This window comes from Palaemon carinicauda, chromosome 43 (assembly GCF_036898095.1).
Source record: "Palaemon carinicauda isolate YSFRI2023 chromosome 43, ASM3689809v2, whole genome shotgun sequence".
Taxonomy (NCBI): domain Eukaryota; kingdom Metazoa; phylum Arthropoda; class Malacostraca; order Decapoda; family Palaemonidae; genus Palaemon; species Palaemon carinicauda.
The window spans coordinates 23,519,206-23,530,576 of NC_090767.1; the positions used below are offsets into that span (position 1 = coordinate 23,519,206).

Consider the following 11,371-nt stretch of genomic DNA (forward strand, 5'->3'; position numbering starts at 1 on the left):
GCAAAAAAATGAAAAAAAATGAAAAAGGGGCACTCGCGGTAAAATGGTCCTCGTGGTGATGAACGACATTTTAACTAAAAAAAAAAACCATGCACATGGTAGCCAAACAATCCACCAAGACTTTCCACAACTGATAACCTATACAAGTTGCACCATTCTACGACAATTTCATAATACGTAATAACTTTGATAATTATGCAAACTACCTTAGAAGGGTAAACTCGGACGCGAACGACCCCGACGCGTCTCAGAAATCGGGGAAGGAGTACAGCTACAGCAATGCACATCTGGACACTACTAGAGCGTGTAGGGGAGACACCTCCTGCAGGTCGATCACCCACAAATTCAGTCACGGGGGTGAGTCACGTGAGAAAAACCTGTTTTTTTTTGACGCTCGGGGTCGCAAACGACCCATCGTACCTATCCAGGGTTAACCTTAAGCAAACATCGGTCTTTCTCATTCAAGTGAGAATGAGCTTCTCGTATTAAAAATCTGATAAAATATGACAAAGCATTCTTTGACATAGGCAATGATGGTTTCTTAACTGAGCACCATAATGCCTCAGATCCACCTCGTAATGACTTAGTACGAGCTAAATAGAACTTAAGAGCTCTAACAGGACATAATACTCTTTCCAGTTCGTTGCCTACGATCTCTGATAAGCAAGGAATATCAAAAGATTTAGGCCAAGGACGAGAAGGCAGTTCAATTTTTGGCCAGGAAACCAAGTTGAAGTGAACAAGTGGCTTTTTCTGTAGAAAAGCCGATGTTCTTACTGAAGGCATGAAGTTCACTGACCCTTTTAGCCGAAGCCAAGCACACTAGGAAAAGTGTCTTGAGGGTGAGATCCTTCAGGGAGGCTGAATGTAATGGCTTAAACCTGTCTGACATGAGGAACCTTAGGACCACGTCTAAGTTCCATCCAGGAGTTGCCAAACGGCGTTCCTTAGAGGTCTCGAAAGACTTAAGGAGATCTTGGAGATCTTTATTGTTGGAAAGATCTAAGCCTCTATGTCGAAACACCGAAGCCAACATGCTCCTGTAGCCCTTAATCGTGGGAGCTGAAAGGGAGCGCACCTTTCTCAGATGTAAAAGAAAATCTGCGATTTGGGCTACAGAGGTACTGGACGAGGACACAGATGCTGACTTGCACCAGTCTCGAAAGACTTCCCACTTCGACTGGTATACTCTAATGGTGGAAGCTCTCCTCGCTCTTGCAATCGCACTGGCTGCCTCCTTCGAAAAGCCTCGAGCTCTTGAGAGTCTTTCGATAGTCTGAAGGAAGTCAGACGAAGAGCGGGGAGGCTTTGATGGATATTCTTTACTTGGGGCTGACGTAACAGATCTACCCTTAGAGGAAGACTTCTTGGAAAGTCTACCAGCCATTGAAGTACCTCGGTGAACCACTCTCTCGCGGGCCAGAGGGTAGCAACCAACGTCAACCTTGTCCCTTCGTGAGAGGCGAACTTCTGCAGTACCTTGTTGACTATCTTGAATGGTGGGAATGCATATAAGTCCAGAAGAGACAAATCCAGTAGAAACGCGTCTATGTGGATTGCTTCTGTATCTAGGACTGGAGAGCAATAGATTGGTAACCTTTTGGTCAACGAGGAGGCAAAGAGGTCTATGGTGGGTTGACCCCAAGTAGCCCAAAGACTCTTGCCCACGTCCTTGTGGAGGGTCCATTCCGTGGGTATCACCTGACCCCTCCGACTGAGACAGTCTGCCAAGACGTTTAAGTCCCCCTGGATGAATCTCGTCAACAGGGAGATGCCTCGATTTCTTGACCATAAGAGAAGGTCCCTTGCGATCTCGAGCAGCGTGAAGGAGTGTGTGCCTCCTTGCTTGGAGATGTACGCCAAAGCTGTGGTGTTGTCTGAGTTGACCTCTACCACTTAGTTTCGAAGAAGCTTTCGAATATCATCAAGGCCAAGTGGACTGCTAATAGCTCCTTGCCGTTGATGTGCATGCTCTTCTGACTTGAGGTCCACAGACCCGAGCATTCCCGACCGTCCAGGGTCGCACCCCAACCCAAATCCGACGCGTCTGAGAACAACACGTGGTTTGGGTTCTTGACTGCTAGGGATAGTCCCTCTCTCAGACTGATATTGCTGTCCCACCATTTCAGGCATGCCTTTACTGGTTCGGAGACTGGGAATGATACCGTCTCTAACGTCTTGTCCTAGTTCCAGTGAGAGGCTAGATGGAACCGGAGAGGCAGAAGGTGTAGTCTCCCTAGTGAGACAAACTGCTCCAGGGATGAGAGAGTCCCTACGAGACTGTTCCAACTCCTGACTGAACAAACGTTCTCTTTTCAGCATTAGTTGGACTTCGAGCAGGGCTTGTTCTTTTCGGGTGGCAGACGGAAAAGCCCGAAAAAAACTGGACTGCGAATCTCCATCCCCAAATATAGAATAATCTGGGATGGGATCAGTTGGGACTTTTAGGTTGACCAAAAGTCCCAACTCCCTGGCCAGACTCAACGTCCAATGTAGATCCTGCAGACAGCGAAGACTGGACGATGCTCTGAGAAGCCAGTCGTCCAAGTACAGGGAGGCTCGGATCCCCGATAGATGGAGGGATTTTGCCACATTCCTCATGAGCCTCGTAAACACGAGAGGAGTAGGACTGAGGCCAAAGCACAGGGCTCGAAACTGGTACCCCACATTCCTGTAAACAAACCTCAGAAACGGTTGGGAATCCGGGTGTATAGGAATGTGGAAGTATGCCTCCTGAAGGTCAAGAGAGACCATCCAGTCGCCTTCCATTAATGCTGTCAAGACAGCCTAGTAGACTTCATCGTGAAGTTTGTCTTGACAATGAACACATTGAGCGCACTAGCCTCTTACGTACTCCTGCAGTGAACATGGCTGCCAGATCATTGGAGCCATCCCTGAGGGACTTGTTCCTGCAGAGAACGTGGCTGTCAGATCATTGGAGCCATCCCTGAAAGCCTTGTTTATGCATGACATAATTGTACAGCAAAACTTCAAACGCTCGAAAAAACTCCTAACAGGAGATGGTCTAGCTCTGAAGTCGACCATAAAATCTTGGAGCTTCTCATGGCCAGGCGCCAGGGAGAGTCTATGAGGTTTGAGAAGTCTATCTGGGCAGAGGCAGGAACTCCCAAGTCGAGAACTTCTCCCGTGTCATATCAGACTCTCGCTCTATAAGCCAGCTTAAAAGTAGGGAAAGCAAAGGCTGTCTCCCCCAAACTCCTCCTGGTGATTAACCAGTCGTCTAGCAAACGTAAAGCTCTCTTAGAAGAGCGAGAGAGCACTAGCTTATAAAACAACGGCTTCGAAGTAGCTAGGCCTAATGTAAACTCTGACGTTTAGGCGAACGAGGAGCAGCAGTTACAAAAAGATCCGGACAAAGATCCTTAAAAATCAGCATGATTTATTTAAAGTCCATAGAGGGCTGAGCAGCTTTAGGCTCCTCTCCGTCTGACAGAGTCCTCAAGGGAATATCAGTAGGAGGGGGATCAGCAACTTCCTCATCTGAAGGAACCTTGTCCGACAATAGCCGAGACTCAAGCAAGGGAGAGACCTGCCGTGGTGGCAATGCTTGACAAGCAGAGTCCACACGCAAAGGAGCAACAGTAGCAGTCAAGGACGCTATGTCATGTAACTGCTTAAAGGACTGACCAGTAACAACAACAGGTGCGGGAGGACGTTCGACGTCAACTCGAGACTGCCTTGACTGCTTAGACTGAGCAGTCAAAACAACTCTTGACTGCGGAGCTTGACGCTCAACGTCAAAACAAGTCAACTATGCTGGTTGGTGAACGTCCTGAACGTCAACAAGAGCAAGCGGCAGCGGCTGAACGTCCACAAGCGGCTGAGAGTCAACACAGGACTGCATCGAGTGAGGCTCTACAAAACACGATTGACGTGACTTTGTAACGTCAATGTCAACAGGACGAGCAAAGGCTCTTTTGGGCGGCTGACGGCCAAGATCTCGATCAGCTAAGCGGCGAGGATCATCGTGAACCTGCTCAAAAGAATAGTCCTCCATAAGAGGGGCAAGCTTATTCTGCATGTCTTGCCGTACAACCCATTTAGGATCAACGGGAATGGTTGCGGTAAGAGACGAGGGTAACGTCTGTGACTGCAAAACCTTGCCTACAAAAAGACTCTCGGAGCCTGTGTTACGCTTTTGTTTAGGCGGCGAGCAGTCTTCCGATGACTGCATAGGGTCAGAGCTGTCCTAATGGTAAAACCAGGACGCTGGACCTGTCCTGAAAGGACTGACTTTCGCTTAAAGGGCCTCGAAACCTTGTTCCACGGTTTCTTATGCGAAAAGCCTTCGGATGACGAGGAGAAAATCGTCTCGCTCGTCTTATGGTAGGGGCGGTGTTGATGAGACACGCCTGAACCATAGAGGGAACGTCTGTTCGCTGATCAAGTCCTCTCGAACCCATAAGTCGTACGACATTACTTCTCCCCTGGGCTTGGGAGCTTGCAAGAGGTCTCGGACGAGGATAACGACAGGCACGAACAGACGAACCCTCGGTCGCAACACTGATAACACTTTGCGCAATTATCACTTTATCACTACGATTTTCTGTTTTGCACTTACTTCACTGAAATCGAATTTTTCAACAATTCACATTAGGTATGAATAAAACTGATTTCTACCTGAAGCACGCAATTCTACCCTCATCAAAAGGTTATAATTGCGAAATCAGTCGTATAATGTAAGCACATTAATACAAGCAAAAAAAACAGTAAACATATATTAAGATAAAAAGATCAGTGGCTGGGAAGGAGACTAACCACTAGTTCATTCAAAACTACGTTTTCAATCTCTCACCGTACAGTGCCTTGGGACGAGAATAAAAACTAAAAACGTTTTATCCTTTCTCCCCGTACAGAGACTAGGGACGAGAGTAAAAAACTGACTCGAGAACAACGTTACTCGCTTGGGACGAGAATAAAGATCGGAACGTTCTCTCTTCCTCTCTCTCTCTCTCTCTCTCTCTCTTGATTTCGCACTGAAGAGAAGAGCCCACTTACCTTTCGTCAATAAACAGGTTATTTGACCAAAGGAAAAAACTGAAAGGTTTTTCAATTACCAAGTTCCTTTAAAATAGTATTTAAAACATTTAAGTTTGAAAGAAGAATGAACAAAACGTCAGAATCGATTTACTCTTTCTGCAAAGTGAAACCGTGATTCTCTCTCTCTCTATCGTAACGATAGAGCGCAAACTGCGTAGCATAAATAAACTAAACGTTAGTTCATCTTTGAAACAGTACGAAGACTATTCAAAGAAAATCTTTCATAAAATATCTACTAAAAAATATTCATTTAGTAAGTTTTAAATCATTTGCTCTGTAAAAGTTATTTACGATTGAAAAGGCTCAACGTTGTTTAACTTCGGTTTCCAAGTTAGGACCGCCTACTCTCGGATTAGAGGAGGAATAGGAAAGGTCGCATATAAACAAATCATTAAAATTTATCTTGATGTTTATTATAAATGGAAAGCTAATCGAAGAGGCCTAATAAAGGCTGTTGAGATATAAAATATATAGAGGAAAATCTATAATTAACCACAACAATTTATAACGTGATAAGATAATTGCTAAAAGCCTAAAACACACTTCCGTACTAAGGGAAGGGTCGGCCATTTAAAAGTCAAAGAAAGTCCAAAAAACAATCCAAAGTCATCAAAAATTAAATCTATCCAAAAACGAGTTCAAGATTTAAGTTGAAGATAAAACACCTGCACTGCGAAAGCTCAAACCAAAAGGAAGTACTTCACCAAATATGTTGAGAAAACTCCAGGTTATACAGCGAGTATTGATACGTCTTGTCGTTAAGGCCGACAGAGAAAAATTGGGTCTGTTTACATGTATATGCGGTATCTGGCCGATAGTTGGCGCTAGTGGGCACACCCGCAACCTTCATAGCGATCGCTCGCGAGTTTTTGTGTGTTTTTCTGTCGAGCCGCCGGAGGCTCAGCTATTATATATTCACCGGCTAAGTTAAATATTTAAAAAATCTAATGGCTCATCATTTCAGCTACGCCGAAAGTAAACCCTATGTAAATAGCGTGGTTTGTATTTCGGTTACAGAACAATTATTAATTTAAATATACCATTACCTTCTAGCCTACAAGTAACAGGAATAATCACCTTTTTATATTACTGTTGGACGAGCATATGAAAAAGAAGACATTCTCGACGGGATCCTGGTTTAGCATACGCACGCCCGGGAAGCTGGGACACACGGCCGCAAAGTTGGCGTCGGCCTTCGACCAGAGGGCGTACATCTCCTCCAGACAGAGGTCCAGTTGAAAGTAGTCCCTCAGAAGTCTCTGGCATTCTGTCTCGCTGATCACACCGGATTGGTAATCAGAGTTACCATTAACTTTGCTTCTTTCGGTCTTTTGTCTCTTCGCCGTTGCGCAGCGAAAGCTCCGGTGCATCGTGGGTCTGATAGAGGATGCCGGTGTCATCTTGGCACAGTCCAAACGTGGTTTCCAATGATGCCGTGTCATTTCCCAGAGACGGCTTCCCTCCATCTGAAACGCCAAATGTTGTGTAAAGTATTGACATTTTCATCAACTTATGACACCAGAAATGAGACTACAGTACTGTATTATTAAAATTGCCTCTTCTCATTCATCACCATCAAACCTCACACTTATTTATTCATTACTGTACTTCAGAGAGTTGCAAAACCTCTTAGACACTATAAACCCCAAAAAGGAACCCCACATCTTTGCTAAGACTGTATATAGTTATTCCTTCTTCCTAATAAAATCGTACATTTTAAAAAGTACAAAATATGTGGCAGTATGTTAAGTGTCGGTACTTTTGCTCTGCATTTCTTAACCATTGAAGAATATACAAAAAGTGTGTAAGACATTATTGCTCATAATTAAAACATCAAAGAGATGGCAGTCTATCAAATAGATCTCAACTGTCTCGCAGAGTCTACCTTAAATAAAATCCCCAGGTTTTGAAAGTAATTCTATTTTCCCTAACTATACAAACCACCGTTCTTCAATAGGAGACTTATTATCCTTGGGAGGGGACAATTCCCCCTGATTAAACTGGACGATTTACTTTCCCAGGGAATGCCAAAGCACTTTGGTCCTGTGGAGGAGCGGAAATGACGGCTCCTGCGTGTAAACGTCCCAACGACTTGGACATAAAGATGAGGAAGGTGATGGGATAAGCCACTACCAGGGACTGTCAGACGATCAGGGAAGAAACTACATCCGTGTGGATTGTACGTTGTCTGAATGTGTTCATGAGAGAACATGGGTTGCATACATCTTCCCATCCTCATCAATCATAAGGCCTAGCTGCATCTATCATCCGGTCCAACAAACAACAGGCTGACTACTGTGCCCCAAAGGAAGAGGAGAAAACAAAGAAAATCCCAGTAAATGTTACATCTCATTCTGTTTATAATATTAGGAGAAGGTTGAAGCAATATAAAGAGGAAGAAAACGATAAGAAAGAGAGAAATTTAGATTTGAACTGGGGGAGCAATTTCCCCAAGTTCGAGAGCCCTCTTGCCCGTCACCAAGTTTCAGCACGGGAATGAAATGCTCTGCTGAATCTCAATGACTTCATCAAGGCATTCTCTCATTAAGAGGGTTGCCAGGAATGAAGCGAGCTGATAGTGTTATCGAGTGAACTTCGGACCACCTCAGAATCTCTACTGCAAGATGGGATAGCTGTTGTGAAAAGGTACCTCCCTATTTGTTGATATAAGCCACTACCGTGGTGTTGTCGCTCATCACCACCACGGAGTGGCCCGCCAGGGTCCGTTGGAACTGTTGAAGGGCCAGATACACGGCCTTCATCTCTAGCAGGTTGATGTGTAGGTACTTTTCTGATTCTGACCAAAGGCCTGAGACCCTCGGGTTCAGAATAAGGGCCCCCCACCCTTCTTTTGACGCGTCCGAGAACAGTGTCAAATCCGGGGGAAGGACGAGAAGATCCACTCCCTTTCGTAGGTTTACGTCCATCAGCCACCACCACAGGTCCGCCTGTTTCGTGGATTCCATAGGGACCAGAGAGTCCGGGGAATTGGTGCCCTGATTCCACCAGGACTTGAGCCGTCATTGCAGGGATCTCATCCTGAGACGGCCGTTCGGGACCAGACGGGCCAGGGAGGCTAGGTGACCTAAAAGACGTAACCATGATTGGGCTGGAAGCTCTTCCTGCCTGAGGAAGGGCTCTGCAACCCTCCTCAGCCTTGCTATCCTGTCGTCTGATGGAAAGGCTTTGTGGAGATTGGTGTCTAATAACATGCCTAGATATACCAGTCGTTGGGTCGGCTGCAGAGAGGACTTCTCGAGATTTACATTGATCCCCAGATCTTGGCAAAGTCCCAGAAGCCTGTCTCGGTGTCGAAGAAGGGTCGACTTCGAGTCTGCCAGGATCAGCCAGTCGTCCAGATATCGGAGGAGACGGATGCCGTTCCTGTGCGCCCACAACGAAATCAGGGTGAACACTCTGGTGAACTCCTGAGGTGCTGTGGAGAGACCGAAGCACAGTACCTTGAACTGGTAGGTCTTGCTGTCTAGGCTGAATCTCAAGTACTTCCTGGAAGACGGATGGATTGGGATCTGGAAGTATGCGTCCTTCAGATCCACTGTGCACATGAAGTCTTGTGGTCTCACTGCAAGTCTGACCGTGTCCGCTGTCTCCATGCTGAACGAAGTTTGTTTGACAAACTTGTTCGGAGTTGAGAGATCGACGACGGGTCTCCAGCCTCCAGACGCCTTCTTTACAAAAAAGAGTCGACTGAAGAAGCTTGGGGAGCCGTCGACAACCTCTTGGACAGCATCCTTCTTGAGCATGGTCTTGACTTCTGCCAGAAGGGCTAGCCCCTTTGCCGATCCCATGGCATAGGAGCTCAACGACACTGGATTCGCTGTCAGGGGAGGTTGAGATGTTGTGAATGGGACACCATATCCTTGGCCCATCACAGAGATCGTCCAGGAATCGGCCCCATGTTGCTGCCACCTGTGCACGCAACTTTGTAGGCATCTCCCCACAGGTGGACACGCTGGAGGACTGGCAATCCTAGCGTTTACGGCCACTGCCGCTCCCTCTAGGTTTTCTGCCTCCCCTGGAGGACTTTCCGCCCCTCTTGTCCTTGACAGGAAAGAGCTGTGGCTTAGACACCTTCCTCTTAGCTGCCGGAGCCTGCTTTGGTGTCCTGCAAGGCTGCTGTTGATGCTGTTGTGGAGCTGGAGGCTTGTAGGGCCGAGATGTGAGGGCCCTTTGGAGGAGCGAATCATGATTCGACTTCCTCCACCTCTCAGCTGTTCGTTCTATATCCTTGGGCTCAAACAAGCTTCCTCCAAGAATGGAGGAGTGTCTGAGCCTGAAGACATCCACGGCGGGGACCTTCGGATGGAACTTCTCGGTCACTGCATCAAGTCGCTTTAAGATCGAGTTGGCCCACAGGTTGCTAACCTGGTGATCCAGGAACTCAATGGAGCGAGTGCCCGAGAGGAGGAAGATCTCCAGGGCCTTCCTATTGCTCTCCTTAGACAAGTCCTCGGAGCGCAATAGGATGCCCAGAGAACCCAGCCAGACGTCCAGCCACGAAGTGGTTTGCATGGCACACTTCGCCACCTTCTCCTGGCTTAGGATCTCCGATGCCGAGAATGTCACCTGCTGGGAGGAGAGCTTCTCAAGAGGAGTTCCCCTAGTGAGCTCTTCCACCGAGTGGTGGAGGGGAAGAGCCATACTGGACTCCCCCATGATCTCAAAAAACCTCCTCTGCTGTAAACGAGGAGGTGGGAGGAGCTTGTTCCCGGAAGAAGAACGGCTGGAGGAGGCGAGTTCCGAGAGCTGGGCTTCGACCTTATTTCTGGCACTCTTCACCCCCTGGGACCAAGGCAAAGCTCCACTGGCCCTTGGGGGCTTCTGGGTACCATAGACTTGGTCTAGGACCGTATTCTTGCCTTCGCGAGGGGCGATCTCCAGGTCCTTGAACCTGTTGAGTTGCCTCATCAGATTCAAGACCTGCCAGAAGGCATGCTCCGACTCGTGCTGCTCTCCTCCCTGTGGACTAGCAGCTAAGTCTCCTGTCCCCAAAGGCTCTTCTTGGGGAGACACGTGGACGTTCTCCCGGGGTCTGGTTGGCTCTGGTCGGATCCGTGAAGAAGACCTAGGAATCGTCTTTGAGTCCTTGGGTTCCCTCCTAGGAGGGATACAGGACTCCAGCAAAGAGGTCTGAAAGGTACCTTCCACGCGAGACGTTTCTCTTCCTCGAGGTGGGGTTCCTCCCATTGGTGCCGTGGGAGAGGCCCTCACCCCGCTGGACTCTCCTGAGGACGGAAACGCTTCATCCACAGGAGACGATGAAAACGACTGCGAAGGGGATGGAGCCTTCCTGTCGGACCTCTTGGGAGCCAACTTCTCCCTGGAAGAAGTCACCACGAAGTCTACTTCTCTCCTTCTCTTCAGCGGGGGTGAATCTGTCTTTGGTTTAAGTACCAGATCAGCGAGGGCCAGCTTCACAGCCTGCACCACCGCTTTCATCAGGTGACCAAACCAAGACTGACGGGTGACCGACGCAGTGTCAGTAAACCCCGCTGGAGGGAAGGGAATCTCCTGATCCTTCCGAGCGGATGCAACGGGGCCTGCCTGAAATGAAGAAAGGGAAGAATGTTGCCTGGACCTCTCCGGTGACTGTTCCTGGTCCTGGACGAGAGCCCTGCGCTTGCACAGTGGCGAACCTGATGGCGATATGGAAGTACGCGTCCCCGTAGGAAGCACGCGCTGCGGATCCCAGCGAGAATGGGGGTCGCGCTAGCGCTCTCGCGATGGAGCATTCGGAGGGTCGCGCGTGGGCGACTGCTGGATCGCGGGCGAGTGGGCGCGAGGGCGCCGTTGGCGTGGTATGCAGGAGATCAACGGCGCACTGGAGATCGATGGCGCGTGGGCGAGCGATGGCGAGTTGGCGAACGATGGGGCGCAGGTGACCGACTGCGCACAGGTGATTTAGCGCGTAGGCGCGTCGGAGACCTGTGACGATCCGAGGCATGGGCACGCTGGCCCGTCGGCGAGCGCTTGCGCACAGGCGAAGGATCGCGCGGGCGCGTAGGAGATCGTTGGCGCGCAGGAGGGTGTCGATGCGCAGTCAGCTGGGGCGCAGGATCAGATGGCGAGGGAGTGCGCAAGGGCGAACGCTCGCGGTCGGGCTCAGATGTCTCGTGGGCGCGAGCGCGCAGGAACTCCTGAAGTGCGCGCGCGCTGTTGCGAAGGCGAAGATTGGCGCACAGGCGTGCGTGGGCGAGGCGAAGGAGTGAAGTCCTTGCCTGCGTCCAGATCCGAAGATCTTGGGCGCGTGTTGGCGTGCATCAGGAACAAGGTGTGCAGGGCGCGCATC

At 48.9% G+C, this 11,371-nt stretch overlaps 1 protein-coding gene and 1 long non-coding RNA gene across 3 annotated transcripts in view; both read left to right on the top strand.

The window, feature by feature from the left end:
• LOC137633620 (uncharacterized) overlaps nt 1–11,371 on the top strand; it is a 444,399-nt gene that overhangs the window by 361,466 nt on the left and 71,562 nt on the right. The window lies entirely within an intron of this gene.
• LOC137634019 (uncharacterized) overlaps nt 1–11,371 on the top strand; it is a 411,582-nt gene that overhangs the window by 51,264 nt on the left and 348,947 nt on the right. The gene's annotated exons all lie outside the window — the stretch shown is intronic.